Source organism: Anas platyrhynchos, chromosome 5 (genome assembly GCF_047663525.1).
Source record: "Anas platyrhynchos isolate ZD024472 breed Pekin duck chromosome 5, IASCAAS_PekinDuck_T2T, whole genome shotgun sequence".
NCBI classification, from domain to species: domain Eukaryota; kingdom Metazoa; phylum Chordata; class Aves; order Anseriformes; family Anatidae; genus Anas; species Anas platyrhynchos.
The window spans coordinates 22,260,847-22,275,954 of NC_092591.1; the positions used below are offsets into that span (position 1 = coordinate 22,260,847).

The 15,108-nt window shown below is 39.7% G+C and overlaps 1 protein-coding gene and 1 long non-coding RNA gene across 6 annotated transcripts in view; one reads left to right on the forward strand and one right to left on the reverse strand.

Annotated features, from left to right (window-relative positions):
- Nucleotides 1–1,875, forward strand: part of LOC140002594 (uncharacterized) — a 97,618-nt gene extending 95,743 nt beyond the window's left edge. The window contains exon 3 of the long non-coding RNA XR_011809575.1: nucleotides 1,672–1,875. This is a non-coding gene — a long non-coding RNA (uncharacterized lncRNA). The remainder of the gene's footprint in view (nucleotides 1–1,671) is intronic.
- Nucleotides 1–15,108, reverse strand: part of NRXN3 (neurexin 3) — a 973,627-nt gene that overhangs the window by 461,357 nt on the left and 497,162 nt on the right. The gene's annotated exons all lie outside the window — the stretch shown is intronic.

A 15,108-nucleotide genomic window follows, 5' to 3' on the forward strand; every position in this document is an offset into this window, starting at 1 on the left:
CTAAATGAAAATTAGCATTCTGAACTATCACTGTGGTTTTATTAAGCACAGGATAGGCATTAGGCAGAAAGAGACCAACACATTCATTTTCTCCTATAATCAAGGGCTTAAGTGAACCTTGCTCTGCAGAGGTGAGAGGCTTCCAGACACTGAAATAATCCAGGATGGTAGCTTTTGTCAATTTAATTATTTTTTACTGAGATTGGCACTCACAAAAACATCTTAGATTGACAGCCCTAGAGATGATGTCCTGTGTTATCTATGGAACAGATAGAGTCCAAGCAGCAGCAGTGCTTTGTCTGATTTATTTTCATTTCAGTCTTAAGCATCTCCTTCAATTTTTAATTGACTATAGAGACACCTCTCCCCACTAGCACCATCTTCATTTTTCTCTAAAATATAACAAAGGTAGTTTTTTTCTGCCATATAGATTTTAGTTCCAAACCTCAATAATTCTCCCTAAATACCAATTGTAGCTTCACAGATACTTTTTATTATTGTGATTGCCAAAATAAATCTACAGGTTACTTAATCAGTGACCTAGCTTTTAAATACGGAAATTAACTTCCATTTATAGTAAATACAAACATCTTGCTAGTTATACTTCAGCAGTTTTTTAACTTGTGGAGAAGATCACTCACTGAAACCAAAAGTACAGAAAAACAATGTGAGATTCAAAAATCAAGAAAAGAGAAAAAACAGGAAAATGACCATTTTAAGATGTTAGTTGTCATATGCTATTTCACCTGTATATATACCACCAGCTCCACAAGTAATGAAGCCACTTCTGAGACAGGAAAATAAAGAAAAAAGATGTAATAAGAGTTAAAGAACATTTACAACCAACATCTGCAGGAGGCAAACGACAAGGAAGGAGAAAATGATCATCTAGTGAGTAGGCAACCAGCAATCTGCTCAAGCCTCAGGAGAGACGCACACATAGAGGCTGGCGTGCTGCAGCAGCCTGGGTCACGAAGCAATAGTTGACAAGCTCCAGCCTCTGAGGCTGGGGACTAACATGCGGGGACTCCGCAGTAGGCAGCAATGAGGCAATCGTATCCTCACACAAAAGGTAACATCCTGATCTCTAAGTTAGATCTAAAGCATGAGGTTAGGTGCCCTTTCCAATTTTCCTGTTCCTGTTAACAAGAATATTCCAAGTTACAGAAATTATTTACATAAAAGTCATCTGTCTGTACCTCAGTAAGCTCTTAGCCTTAATGACGTGATGCATGATTTGCCAGAGAGTAAGACCTAAGTTCAAGTCCTTATATCACAGATTTCTTACACATTATATATATCAGTATATATAAATCAGTATTATTTAATAAAATTTAAGCACATAACACATCTTTTCAAATATGTTGGATCCTGTTTTCATAAAAGATAACCACATCTTTCTATATCTTACTTATCTTTACAACATCTCTAAGTTGGAGACTGTAAAAGCCTTTACTACTTGAACAATGAGTACACAGGTGTGTAAGGGACAGTGTACTTGCCTATTAAATTTGGTCAGCTGTTGCATAACAGCTAGTGACTGGCTCCGTCAACTTGAAAGAATCGTTTTCTTAAGTCTGTTCTCTCATTCTTTGCCCATTTCAGTTATAAATAAGTAAAATATCAACACTGTCTCAGAAATGACATACACTATGATTTTCTTCCTTACAGGGTCCCTCCATTTTTATTGATTGCAGCAAATCTTTCACCCTGCTGACTTGTAAAGAGAAGCAAGACACCATCATTATAGGACCATCACTACGACAGAGGATCCCTGAACTGCACAATGAGCTTTGCCTCGGACTAAACCTACAAAGCTGTCAAGAAAGCCCTCCAGGAAAAGATGTGGACACAGAACATCCACGGTGAGCTCCTTTCCTTACACCTTAGCCCGCTCCTTCCCCTTACTTATCACATTACCACTCCAGAGGCCTTTCCAGGTTCTACTTGGAAGGTTTATTCCCTGTTGTAGCTGCTCTGACAGAGACTTTCCCACGAAATATTTAAGTAATTTCTGTGCTTTAAAAACCCTGCATTATAAACATTAGGTAAAAAGCATGAAATTTATATCATGCTTTATAGGAGTCAGTGTGACACCTGTTATTCTCATGTTAACGAGGTCCACTGAAGCCCTAATATCATCCCTGAGCACCTGCAGGAAGAACACTGGATGGATGGAGGTAAGGAAGAAAAAGATACCGAATAAGGGTTGCAAACTGCTCTCTCCCCCCTTTAGATTTTATTTGCCTGGTATTTTTGACAAAGAGGTCCTAAAACCCAATGACAGAGAGAAAGACTCAAGCTCAACATCCATTGAAAATACCACATTTTAAAATAGGGACAGAGAATGGCCTCATTTAAGATTCAAATTTAGCTCCCTCCTACTTGGACCCTTGTGTCATCTTGTGTGCTTCTTATGATAAATTATTTACATGAGAATTGCCAAGTCACCAAGAAAAGGGAGGAGAAATTGTTATTTATGTCAAAGGAACAAAGCCTGCTGCACATTGGTATTTTCTTTATTTTTTTCAACAAAGCATTCTGCAACATGAGTCAGATAATAACGAGTGGGAGGATCACACTCCAGCAGGCTGTGCTAGAGCAGGTGGAGCTGCAGAGACAGCCTGGGCTTATGTGGTGCATGTGTTCTCCCTTCATGGACCTGGAGAAACCAGTGCGACAAAAACTGCTTTTGTGAGGATATCTTGCTGCTAAAATGTGTACTTCAAAATCACTGTTTTTTCTGAGCTCTTTTCCTGCAGCTAGCAATTAATTTTTTTTTTTTTTTTGATCAATTTATATTTTCCTTCTTTTTCCATGTAGCAATATACTCTAAATATTTTCTTCACAGGCTAGTTGGAAAACTACTTTTGAGATCAGGTGGCACAATGGCATAATTTACAAATGGAAAATATGAAGTGCAAAACAGACAGTATTCCATAAGGGGGACTTAGTGTATGCAAGCTGGCTTATTCACCATGGGTCCTAACTACTGACTTCATTCTGACTCTTTTCTGCTATTATATTCCAGGTTAAAGTAGTATCTTGTGACAGGTATGAGCAGACTGACATGTAAACTCTAGACAACAGTTTCTACGAGGCTTTCTATTTTTCCACATACATCAGGAAACTTTTTAATAGGGTGGAAAGTCCCCGGATTTAATCATCTGATTTATTCAATTTCTAGGATTACAGATAGCCTAAATCTGTTTGTTTGTCTTCTCAATTAGACTGGCATGAATAAACAATAATACCACTGATCTCAGATAAGTCACATCAGTGTGAAAGAAAACATCAGGTCCATGGTGAGGAGACCAGCGCCTGCATTAATGTAGCCCCTTCACTGGATCAGCAAATAATTTAAAATAGATAAATAATAGAAACAAGAGAGAGCAAACCCCGGTTTGAATAATGAGATCTTTGGGTTTGCTGCTGTTTGGAATATTATTCATACAAACATTAGCCCCAGGTGCTTTCAAATAAGCCCTGCGTATTCCCTAAAGGTTTGTTAGCTGCCTGCTTGCCTGGGGGCCACTGGATCACAGTTCTGCTGCTGCTTGCTGCTGAAGAAACCCTTCCTCAGAATCTCAAATCTGGTAGCAAGCTAGACAGGATAACACCATGGAGACCCCAGTGAGACATGTGTTTACTATGCCTAGCATGGGATGCCAGGCTTTTGGCAGCACAGATCACATCTTGTTTGTAACGTGCACCAAGGGCTTTTAATCAAGGTGGAGAGAAGAGTCTTCTCTTCTTCCATGGCAAAGAGCTGAGGCTAGGCACACAACACTGCGCAACTGTGGTACCAGGGGATGAGGGAAGATCCTCGAGGGGAAGAACAGTGATGGAATTGGCATGATTGCTAGTGGCTTCTTGAGGAGACGGAGCTAGCAATTCAGAAAAACAAGCTTGTTAGTGGGAAACAGGAATGGCACCAATCTGCTGTAACAAGTAGGCAGTGCCATGCTCCATTCTGGGTTTGCACCACACGCTCTAAGGCTGGATGTAAATGAACACAGCCTAATGATTGCTTTTCTCTCTTCAGTCTCCCCAGGCAAATATTACTTTACAAAGGGAACCACAAAAGACAAAAGCAATGCAGCAAATTGTGGGCAGCCTAGAACAAGCTTTCTATCAGCTCTGCCATACAGACTTTAATCTGTCAGGGGAAAGGAAATGAATGACTGGATGCTTTAACCAACTCTTTTGGTCTTGAGGTAAGGCAGTAACTCACATGGGACAGGGAGTTTCCAGTCACCTCCAGTCTATGCACATTTTTAAAAATCATCACAACACCCCTGAGTATCATCTAGCTACGAAAACACTGTTCAGGGAGTAAACCCTTGAGATGATGAAATATTCCTTTTACAAATCGGTACACAGAAGCACAGAGAGATTAAATAACTTTCCCAGTATTATAAAGTAAATCAGTGATAAAATATAGAAAAGAATCAGGTGTCCTGATGCAAACTTCTGTGTATAAATCACTAGACCATAATTTCTTCTGCAAGATCATCGTTTCCTCCTTTCACATGCTATCTTGCTGCCAGAGGAAGATTATTCTGCATGCCGCATGGAGTAACATTTTTCCAAGTCTAATTCAAAACCTGTCAAGCCATGGAGTTTCTATTTTATTCCCTTGGGAAATGATTCCAAAGCTTGACAGTTCAAAGACACATCTCTGTGACAGGAAGTTTTCCATAACACTTACCTTAAATTTTCCTATTCTCTACTTGTAGTCATCTAAATATCTTGTCTCCTTCTGTAGTATTTACAATCCTAAACCACTAGTAAAGTTGTATTTACCCTTCTTTCTCCCTGCTACCACTTAATCAAACAATATAAACCTAACTCCTCTGGTACTCCCCATAAAACAACTGTTTCAACTCCTAAAACATTTTTCTTTTGTTCCCCTGACCTTTGTTTTCTTTTTCAATATCAGACACTTATTTCAGTCTTTCCACTGTGTGTTCTTTGACCGTAACTTGTACTTCTGTCCTCTGCTGATGGGACAAACTGCAGGAAAACATAGGATGATGGAAGAGGTGGAGTGGGAAATCAAGACCTCTGGGGTTGCAAAGCCTCTAGGGCTGAGGAACTGCTGTCAAGTTTCTGGAGAAATGTTTATACCCATCCACTGGAACTGGATCAAGTGGTAGATTCAGCATTAACGTTGGACAATTTAGTCAAAGGTGAAAGGCAGCGCTTACTGTTTCATCCCAAGTAATTTTACAATTTCAGCACATGGAAGTCCGAAGAAACAGACCTTAAATCCCAATATTAAATAATAATAATAAAATGTCTTGTTTCACTGCCTGACTAAATCGGACTAAAAGGGTAAGCACACCAATACTGGAGACCCTTGCTGCTTCCTCTATGATCAGAATTAAGCTTCACAAAAATGGCTGTCTCAGCAGAAATATACAACCAAGGGACTGCCACATTAACATAAAGCACAGCAGGCAGAAATTACTGCTGCCTCTAATCTCCAAACACTCAGGAGCTGAAACTGCGTTCAGCAGAATGACCTGTCCTCCATGATGCATTAGTGTTTGCACTCACTCTAAGTCTCTCGCGCTTGCTCTCTTACACGCACACATAGCCGGTCCCTTTTGGAGCACAGAGATTTATGCTTCCTGAGGGAAAACAAAACAAACAAAACAACAACCACCACCAAAACCCCAAGCAGTATTTTAATCAGGCCTGCCTGGTCCCTTCCCTCCTCTCTAATAATATAATCAGCACTTGGCTTTTTGAGGACACCGGGACTTCTATTTTAGGGCAAATACCAAGAAACAGAAAAACCCAAAGCTTCAATACTGTTTTGCTATTACTACTCCAAAAGATTAAGTTTTCCTAATAGAAAGTGATGTGAAATAGTTAACAGCTTGAAAAAAAAAAAAAGCTATAAAGATCCCACTTGTAAATGTGCTTAGAGAACACCACTTTAAGAAAATAACTACTAATGCCCTTTCCTTTGTGTTTATTACATCCCCCTCTCTGACCCATCCCCTCTATCCTGTTTCTTGCCCATCTATCTTACCTTTACTTCTTCAAAACATTACAGCTATGCCCATGAGCAAATCCATCTAAAATTAATCTAGGAGAAATCAATATCTAAAAGGTCTTACTTCTACCAAAGGTTGGCTTATTTTAATTTAATGACTACTTTTTTGTGTGTTCAAACCACTCTTGGTTGCTTTTCCATAAATTGATGAAAACCAGGTTTAAACCAAAATGAGTGCACTGGTTTAACTGGGCTCATTGGAAACACTTCTTTAACTGCTGCAACTGCTTTGGAAGTCGTGTGAGAGTGGAACACGTTCTCCATATAGAGGCAGTGACAGAAACTCAGCTCAGGCTGAGCCGACCTGCAGCATAGTGTGGCTGTGGGACAAGGCTGCTGGGGAATGATGCCGTATCAAGAGAATTAGTGCTCTGGGTGAGGAAGGATTTTGATGTTTTATATTTTGTTGTTTGAGAACAGAGGACTTCATTTATAGACAAAAAAAGTAATTGGATGGAGACAGATGTCTTTAATGATTATTTTTAGTTACCTTAAAGGAATGTATGAACTCCTATCCCCAAAATTTAGGCTAGCTGCTGTAATGAGAAGGAGCACAGTTTTTAATGTAAAGGTAGTAGCGATAAATAATCTAGCATCTATTACTGCAATAAGAGCATGCTGCTGACAGTGACTGATGGTTACTACTCTGCAGTCATCCCACACAAGGGGACAGATGGAATCAGCTCTAGCTCTGTGCATAAGACCACCTCCTCCAGGTGCTCGAATGCTATGGTCTAATCACTGGCAACAGCAATCAGAACCCCTGGTGAAGCCACCATGCTACCTACAAACTTCTTCACCTTCTCCTTACAGCTACCAACACAGAAGAAATGTTAATATTAAGGACCATTACTACTACAAGTCTAACAGGTAAAATTTCTGGAAGTAAGTAGTTATTCCTCATTAATAGTCATACTTAGCATGTCATTGAGGACTTAGCATTAGTCAAGTCCTGCAACAACAAAACGAATAATTTCATTTGGACAGCAGAAGTTCCAGGGCCAGCAGAGGCCCAAAACAACAGGGGATGAATTCTGCAAAGGAAATTGATGACATTCAACTCTAACTCAGTGCAAACTTCTCACATAAAACTCACCACATGTTCCAACTAAAATAATTGGCTGTGAAAGAGTGAATTATGCTTACATTTAAAGTTAACATCATTAACAGCTTTGGAGCTGTACTCCCTTGAAATAAACAGACACACTCCTAACATCCCTCAGAGGTACTGCTTATAGGCTGTCCACAGCCTCACCCATCTGTTCAGCAAACATTTTAAAGGATCCATCCATCAGATACATTCCATTAAATCATGCCAGCAAGTATTTCAAGAACCACCCAGCTCAGCCCCTGTTTACACCACTCCTTCAATGCAACCAAACATGGCATTCTCAACCTTCAGGCCTTTTGGGTTATGTCAGAAATGTAACCACTGTCCTTGTGTCATCCATGTCAAAGATGTCCCTTTCTTCCTCCCTCTTCTTTCCCAGATCTAAGCCACTGAGCCTAGAAAGGTTGTCTACTTCTTTTATGCCTCAACTGAGAAATCGATAAATGCTCTCAGCCTTTCCAACTTTATGTTTTTATTTGACAACAGTATACAACAAGAACGATCTATGTGACATGGTTACAGCAGACTATTCTTAGGTGTACTATCACATTACTGCAATTGAACAAGACACCATAAAAGAGATTTAAGCTAAGTTTTACCCTGCCTTTGCAATGAAGAGTGTGGAAACAGTTAATTACAGCAATTCACCTAACACAATACAGGGTGATATAGTATCCAAATCCTTCACCAGTTGAACTTTAAGGCAGTACACTCGGTGTAGTTTAAAAAAAAAAATATCTAACTCAGGGTGTTATCCTAGCTGGCACAGCTACTTTATTACCATTATTCAAGAACATGTTCCATTTTTCAGCAAGTACACATTTACAGTCCCTCCCATCCTTCCTCCCAGACTTTTCTATGTACACTCTGCAGTGCACTGACCTCTAGAGTTCCTGCCACAAAAGCAGGTAAGTAGGAAGGCGGTGCTACATTTCTCCCCAATAATTTTTACCCACCATTAGACCTTAGGGCTGGGCTTAAACCCACAATACAGTTCACAGAAAGTACCAGACAACCATGAATACTTCTAGATAGTATTCACCAGGAACACTTCCAAACTGCAGTCCTCAGAGCTAAAGTGCCCCCGCCTTGCCACAAGCACATGGAAGTCAATGAGACTATCTTCTTTAGATGACTTTGTCTTGTTCATTTCCCCTTGCTTAAAGAAAATACTAAACCAAAACAAACAAAAAAAGCAAAAGCTTCAATAAATAAATACACAACAGAGATCATACAAACACCACTGAAAGGGAAAAGCCCGAGACTCCTGTAAGAAACATTAAAGAAGCAAAGCTAAGCCAATCTAGCTGTCTCAAACCCAGGTAGCTTGGGCTGCCCATTGGGTCTCCCTGTCCTGATAATTATGTATTTGGGCTGCATTGCCATAACGCTGGCTTATGGCAATCTCTTTTCTTAAAAAAGAAAAGAAAAATCAATCAAAGTGAGCTATGGCTCGACAGGTCTGCAGTAAAGCCCAGCCATGTAGAAAATAGAGCAGCAGCTGCACTACAGGATCAAAAAAAACAGGGTGAGCAAACTCCATCAGCCACAATCATCCCCATGAAGGAAAAAAAAAAAAAAAAACCACACCCTCATCCCCCAGTGTCTAACCACAAGATTTGGGTTTCTGATGCATGATACCCACTAACTTCCTTACAGGTCTATTATTACCCTTGCTCTCTGCCCCCCAGACATTTGGCTCTTATCAGACTCGAGCATTTTCTGAAGGCAGGAGTGAAAAGCATACATAGCAGCAAGAACTCTAACCCTGGAGACTGTCCTTTGCTGCCACCTTCCATCCACAAGGTTCCTGGAGGGGTCTTCGTGCCAAGTGTCAAGGCGTAACAACTCATGGTGAGCTAAGGACAGGTAAGCACATCACAGCATCAGCAAACAGCATCTAAATAATCATATCACAGAAACAGGCCCCAAAAAAATCTCCACAGACAACTACATTTTTAGTGTTTGGGAATTTCAAAATACACACAATACTTGTTCGTCCATTTCCAGTGCATCAGAATAATGTCTCCATTCAAAGAGGTTGCTAGTGTGCACATATACACTCTAATCAGTGGGCAAATCTTAGAGATTAAGTTCTCACTACAAGTATTTCTCTGAATGTAGTAAATTAGCCAATAGAAAACAATGTTTTCTACAATAACCTTACTAAATCTTTTGGAGAAAGAACTAATTCCGATGCCTGTATGATTTCTGACAGTGTTACCAGTCAATAATATGAAATTTAAATTTCTCATATACATTTAGATATTTTTCCTATCAGACCACCAAATTACATCATTTCATAGTTTCCCTAGGCCTTTTCTCACACCATGTCCTGCTCACTTTTTCTACCTGTTTCAATAGCCCCAAGCCTGAAATCGCAGGCCTAGAAAATGTCAAACCCTGGTTTTACGGGACATGCCCACAAACTTTATGGCTGGAATGAATGCTGTACAGCACTTATCTGGTTATTCCTATATATTTATGACTTTTAAAAAAGCTTCTTCTATGCCTTAAGGAGCTACTTATAGGAGACAAGTTACAGGAAATCATGTTAGCTCAAGGTTTTTCTGTGCCTGAGCAGTGTAAATATACATACTGTAAGTGGCTATGAGACAAGACAACCATGGAAAGTGAACAGCAGTGCAGCGCTCTGGATTTCTGGGGCTCCACTGTATTCTGCTCTTCAACAAAAGGCTTTTCACTTGTCTCTAGTTCTTATGCACCTCTTTGGCCTTTTGGGATTGTCTGCATGCACAGGAAGGGGAAGAAACAGCAACAAAGCCAACTATAAAGGATGAAGAAAAACTGAAGATCAGCACAACAGAAGAGCGGGCAGACACCCTTTGCTACAGCTCCACACAGCAGAGAAATCAGACCCACAGCAGCAGCAGGCAAGTGTGAGGAGCAATCCAAGCTGTAGGGGGTAGGCAACTATGGCTAGAGCCTGCAGGAAGAGGGTCCTCATACTTAGGGACACTCAGTACAAGAACCTCAGTCACTTAAGGTGTTCACTGCCAGGTTTCCAGCCAAGAAGAGATACCATTGGATCTAGTATTGTTGGTGAGGTGATTACAGCATTAAAACAGTACAACCAAAATGTCTAGATGCAGCAAAAATAGGTGCTAGGTAAAGATTAATAAAAAATACAAGAAAAATTAAGTAATCTAAGAATTAACGCAACTCAGTCACCTGTGACATTCTTATTTCAACATGCTGAAAGTATATTAGGATTGCGACACTTGAAAAACTGCTAACACTTCACCGAAACACTATCACAAACTGGACTCCAAAGACACCTTCGATTTTATAAACACCTCCAGATTTCACAGACAAAAAGACAGCGTTAGCTGGGCACTGCCCTGCTGTAGTAATGCCAAGAAAATAAGGAGTACCCTTTGGCGTCGTTCAGCCTTTTCCTTCACAGAACCCCATGGAAGGGGGTCAGCAGCTGCTGTGCTGACGTGCACCGGCACTAACAAGTCCTGTGGAAGCGCTGGCAGACAGGCTGCATGGGGCCCGCAGGAAGCCAGCACTGTCCTCCTGTGGCCTCTCTTTCACACTCCAGTGCACTTCAACTGAAGCAAAAACCCATGTTAGCTGCACGTCAGCAAGCTGCAGACTCAACAAAGCAACAGGTACAGGGATAAATAATAGAAGCCAACACATCTGAGAGCAACTGGAAAGAGAAAAAGATTGGAGACAAAGCAAAGCAAACAGCAACATGATAAATAAAGTAGCTGAGCTGAATGCAAGTGTCACCCGTATGCACGAGGCCACTGCACACAAACATGGGACAACTGCGCACACTCGGTTTGAGCTGTCCTCTAGGGGTATGGTGACATGGCAAATTGTGAACTGCTTCTGGGAAAGCAATCCTCATAATTCCTCCTAAATACCAGGACATGGGAGTAGGTAAGAAATTTGTGGACATTTTATAGACATTTTCGTCTGAACAAAGTAGGTCTTTGTCACAGTGAACAACTGCAGCAGAGAACTGAGGGTGGTCTGTACTGCTTCATCATGTACCTTAATGCTCACCCTTGTAGTCAAGAATTTCTTTGGAATATCTCAACTAAATCTATACTCTTTTAGTTTAAAGCCACTGTCCTGTCACTGCACTTTACCCTGCACTCATGCTTTTACTACACCTGTTTGTAGGAACCACATGGGTGTTGGTGTAACAGATTTTCCACATGAAAATCTACCACAGCCAGGAGCAAAGGCTTAATTCACATTAACATTTAACACTACAGACAAGTTTTTTTTTAACCCTGATTTACCTCATCTCTACCTACAGGATGAAAAGAAATTTCAAGGTCACCACTTTCAATCAGCATAGCTGCACAAAAGCATTACTAGTAAGAACTGCAGATCAGAATCATGTTTTTACTGCTGTATCATCCAATTCCTATACTTCTCATCAGCATCCCATGTGATTTGGTTATTTTTGCAGCCTTTTTGCATTTGCAAATATTCTAGCAAATGGTATTAGAGGAATATTCCAGTCAGTGTTGAAAAGATGCACATTTCAAATAGCAATTGCATAGATGATGCAAATTTAGACAGCCTCAATGAAATACAGAAAAGATGGGAAAGAACAGATTCACTAAGAAACATTTGCTAAGGAAGTTCCTGAAGAGCATGGAATAAAAAAAAAAAAAAAAAACCACTCAGTTTGTATAGGAAAAAAAATGTAAAAAAAAGGAAGGGAATTGGACAAATGCGTTGTTTATTCTGAACCATTTTTAAACCTCAGCATTCACTTTATGACCTTGAAATCGAGATTGAACCCAATTGTAGTATCTGTGCACAGTCCTATTTGGTCTGCATTTGTTGTCATTTTGCTAACTATGGACAAAGTCTGCTTAGATATCCTTAAAATATCTATGACATTTAGAAAAAGGAATCCCACCCTCACAAACTAGCCAAACAGCTAAAAAACAGTATGAAGGGATCATCATATAAAACACAACTCTTCACAGGGACACGTAGTGATTTAGCACCTACAAATTACCTGGAGCACATTCCCAAGCCAGCACCTTTGATGGCAAACCATAATACTCCCCGTCTGCATGCCATTTCCAAACCAGAGACGTCAAACTTTGACAATGCTAAATAAAACCTGTAAAAACCCTACAAAGTATAAAAGCATTAGTCTTTGTTTTTGCACTTTCATCAGGTTGACATTCCTAGAGGAATCTAAAAAATTATGAATTCAGTTCAGGAATTCTGACCCTTATACATGGACAGTTTGATGACTATATCATGCTGCCTCTCAGCCCTCATCACTGTAGCAACACATCTGGTTTCATAGCTTCCAGTTCTAACTATTTTCCCAAGTTCTTCTCTGAATACCACACCGTTTGCTGTCAATCTAGCACTGAGAGAAATACAACAGAACCATCAATGCTAGAGATAGTCCAGATAGCTTGGCATCTTGTCACAGTGTCAGTTAATGCTATCAGCTAATAGCTAGTTATTACTCAAACAAAAAGCTGGAGTCTAATCCTGTTCTCCTGAGTTTGCAAAAATTTTATCCTGAATTATCTCTTGAGAATTCTCTCTTGGGAATTTCTTGCCCAGTGGAACTGACTAAAAGGTAGTAGATAAGCTCAGAATGCACCAGAGCACTTGACATTTTCTTCATGTAACGTTCTCACGAAGAGTAAGGGGAATATTATGCAGAACAATTGCTTATGCTGCAAACATCAGCCTGAAAGGGGAACTACTTCTTGGACTTGGAACGCACTTGTATCTGCAACTAGCTAGAGGCAAGGTAAGGCAGAACAACTGGTAGACATCAGCCCAAGCTGCACATCACTGAAGAATGAAATGACCATGTTAACCAATACAAATTCCAAAATTTACACATGGAAAAATAGAAGATATGATTCAGGAGGCTTCCAGTCAAGTTCTTTCAGTGCTGAACCACCAGATACAATTTTACTCAACAAGGTGAGGAGCTAGCTAAAACTACCAGACAAGCTGCAGCTTCTGATGGGACACCCATTTGTATCCCTCTCCCCAGTCACATCATGAACAGCTCCCTATCACAAGAACCTTAGCAAAGGGTCCATGGCTTGTAAAGACTGAAAGAAATGAACTCTTTGTCATTTTAGAGGTGCGTGGCCAGAGCAAGAAAAATGGGAGAACTGGCACTGCCAGTGGTTCACAAAGCACTTGCTTCGTGGATTATTGTAAGATGTTAGCCTCCAGGTGTCCCAGCCCAATTTCTTGCCTGGCAGTCTGCAGTAAAAAGGATAAAATAAATATAGAACAATTGGAAAAGCATCTGAGGATTCATCACATTCTGTAAACACCTCATTTGCAACATGGTGTTTGTATTTACCTTTACATCCACCCTGATGTGAGCTGATTTTGTAGTTCTCCACAGACTTAACACTAACCTCTCAGAGAAAACAAAAACACTTCAGAAAATACTCAGAAACATGCAAATATAATGAAAGAATATTATTCCCAACCTTGATTTTAGTTTCAGAGGTAAAACAGAAAGTACATTAAGGCTGGTCTGCATAAAATTTCTCATGAAGCCAGATTTTGGTGTGAACTAGGAAAAAGACTGTTTGAACCCTTTATTGCTTGTATTTGCATTTTGAAACTGAAATTTCCCCTTGAAAGTCTCAATATGTTTCTGTTACCTTCAGGGAACAATAAGGGAGCCCTCCTGTGGATAATGCATCACATTTAAATTCCCATGACCAGCAAGTAAAGACTATGTAACCTAGGGGATAAAATGGCTCTATTTTAGAGCAAAGAGAGTGAGGTGGTAATCCACTGGAGGCTGTAGTTTAATTTAAATGGCTATTAACTTTGTTCCATTGGGGCAGTTATACTTTAACTCATATCACTTTTCTGAAGCAAAAGAAATCACAGCAAATAAAATATCCTAGGCTACAAAAATGTATCTTAACCAGACAAAAAAAAAGGCTTTTATCTATCCATATAAAATAATTGTTAAAAATATTTTAAAAAATTTATCACTTATGCTTCAAACTCTCGCATACCTGAGGTTTAACTTCAGGAAGAATATTCACGTGAGGGCAACCTTATTGTTCATATTAGTAAATTGAGGTACTTGTTCAAGATCGCTGCTCGGTCAGGACTCTTAGTGTTTCTTAGTACATCACTACTTTATGTAAAGCATAATAAATAACATAATACTGGAAGCTTAATACTGAAAAAAATAATCTAATTTCTACCCTAACCAACCACTACCAGAACAAATATACATTTGCTTTAAAAGTTTTGGGTGATTTTGCATCACGGGCTACAGGTGTTGAATTAAATTATAACTAATTGAATTCAGAATTCCTCATCACTCTTCAGGATGGAACCCGTGCTCTCAAGTTCTTATCTGTTGAATGTTTCCATTCTTCAGATTTATGCTTAGCAATCCTTTGAGCTCAATCCACTTACATCATGTGTTGGCACAATTCTACCAAAGAGAGTTTATTTCCAATAGTTAATGCCAGCATATATTTCCAAAGGAGTGGGAGCTAGTGAAAACCATAAGCGAGATCCATTAATATGTCTCTGCAATGGGATGAAGCTAGGCAGTATTCTCAATCTATCTTCAAATATTTCCACTATTCCCTTAGAAATCTGTTCTTTAGAATCTGTTCTGTCCATTCAAGAGCTCATGTGACAGCACTCAAAGACATCTCATGGTATACTTGGATACTTAACCTTTCACATTCCTTACGAGATGGTTTGAAAATAATTAGACACAGAAGCACATCTACAACACCTGCTGTAGAGCATCACATTCTCACTGATATAACTTGTAATACAGGTCTTTGTAATCTCTAACCACACTGTAATAGCCTTATCAGAGGCTATTAAATAATTTCCTAAGCAATGTAGATTCAGCACTGCTGATGGCACTGAATGAACCAGCAGTATAATC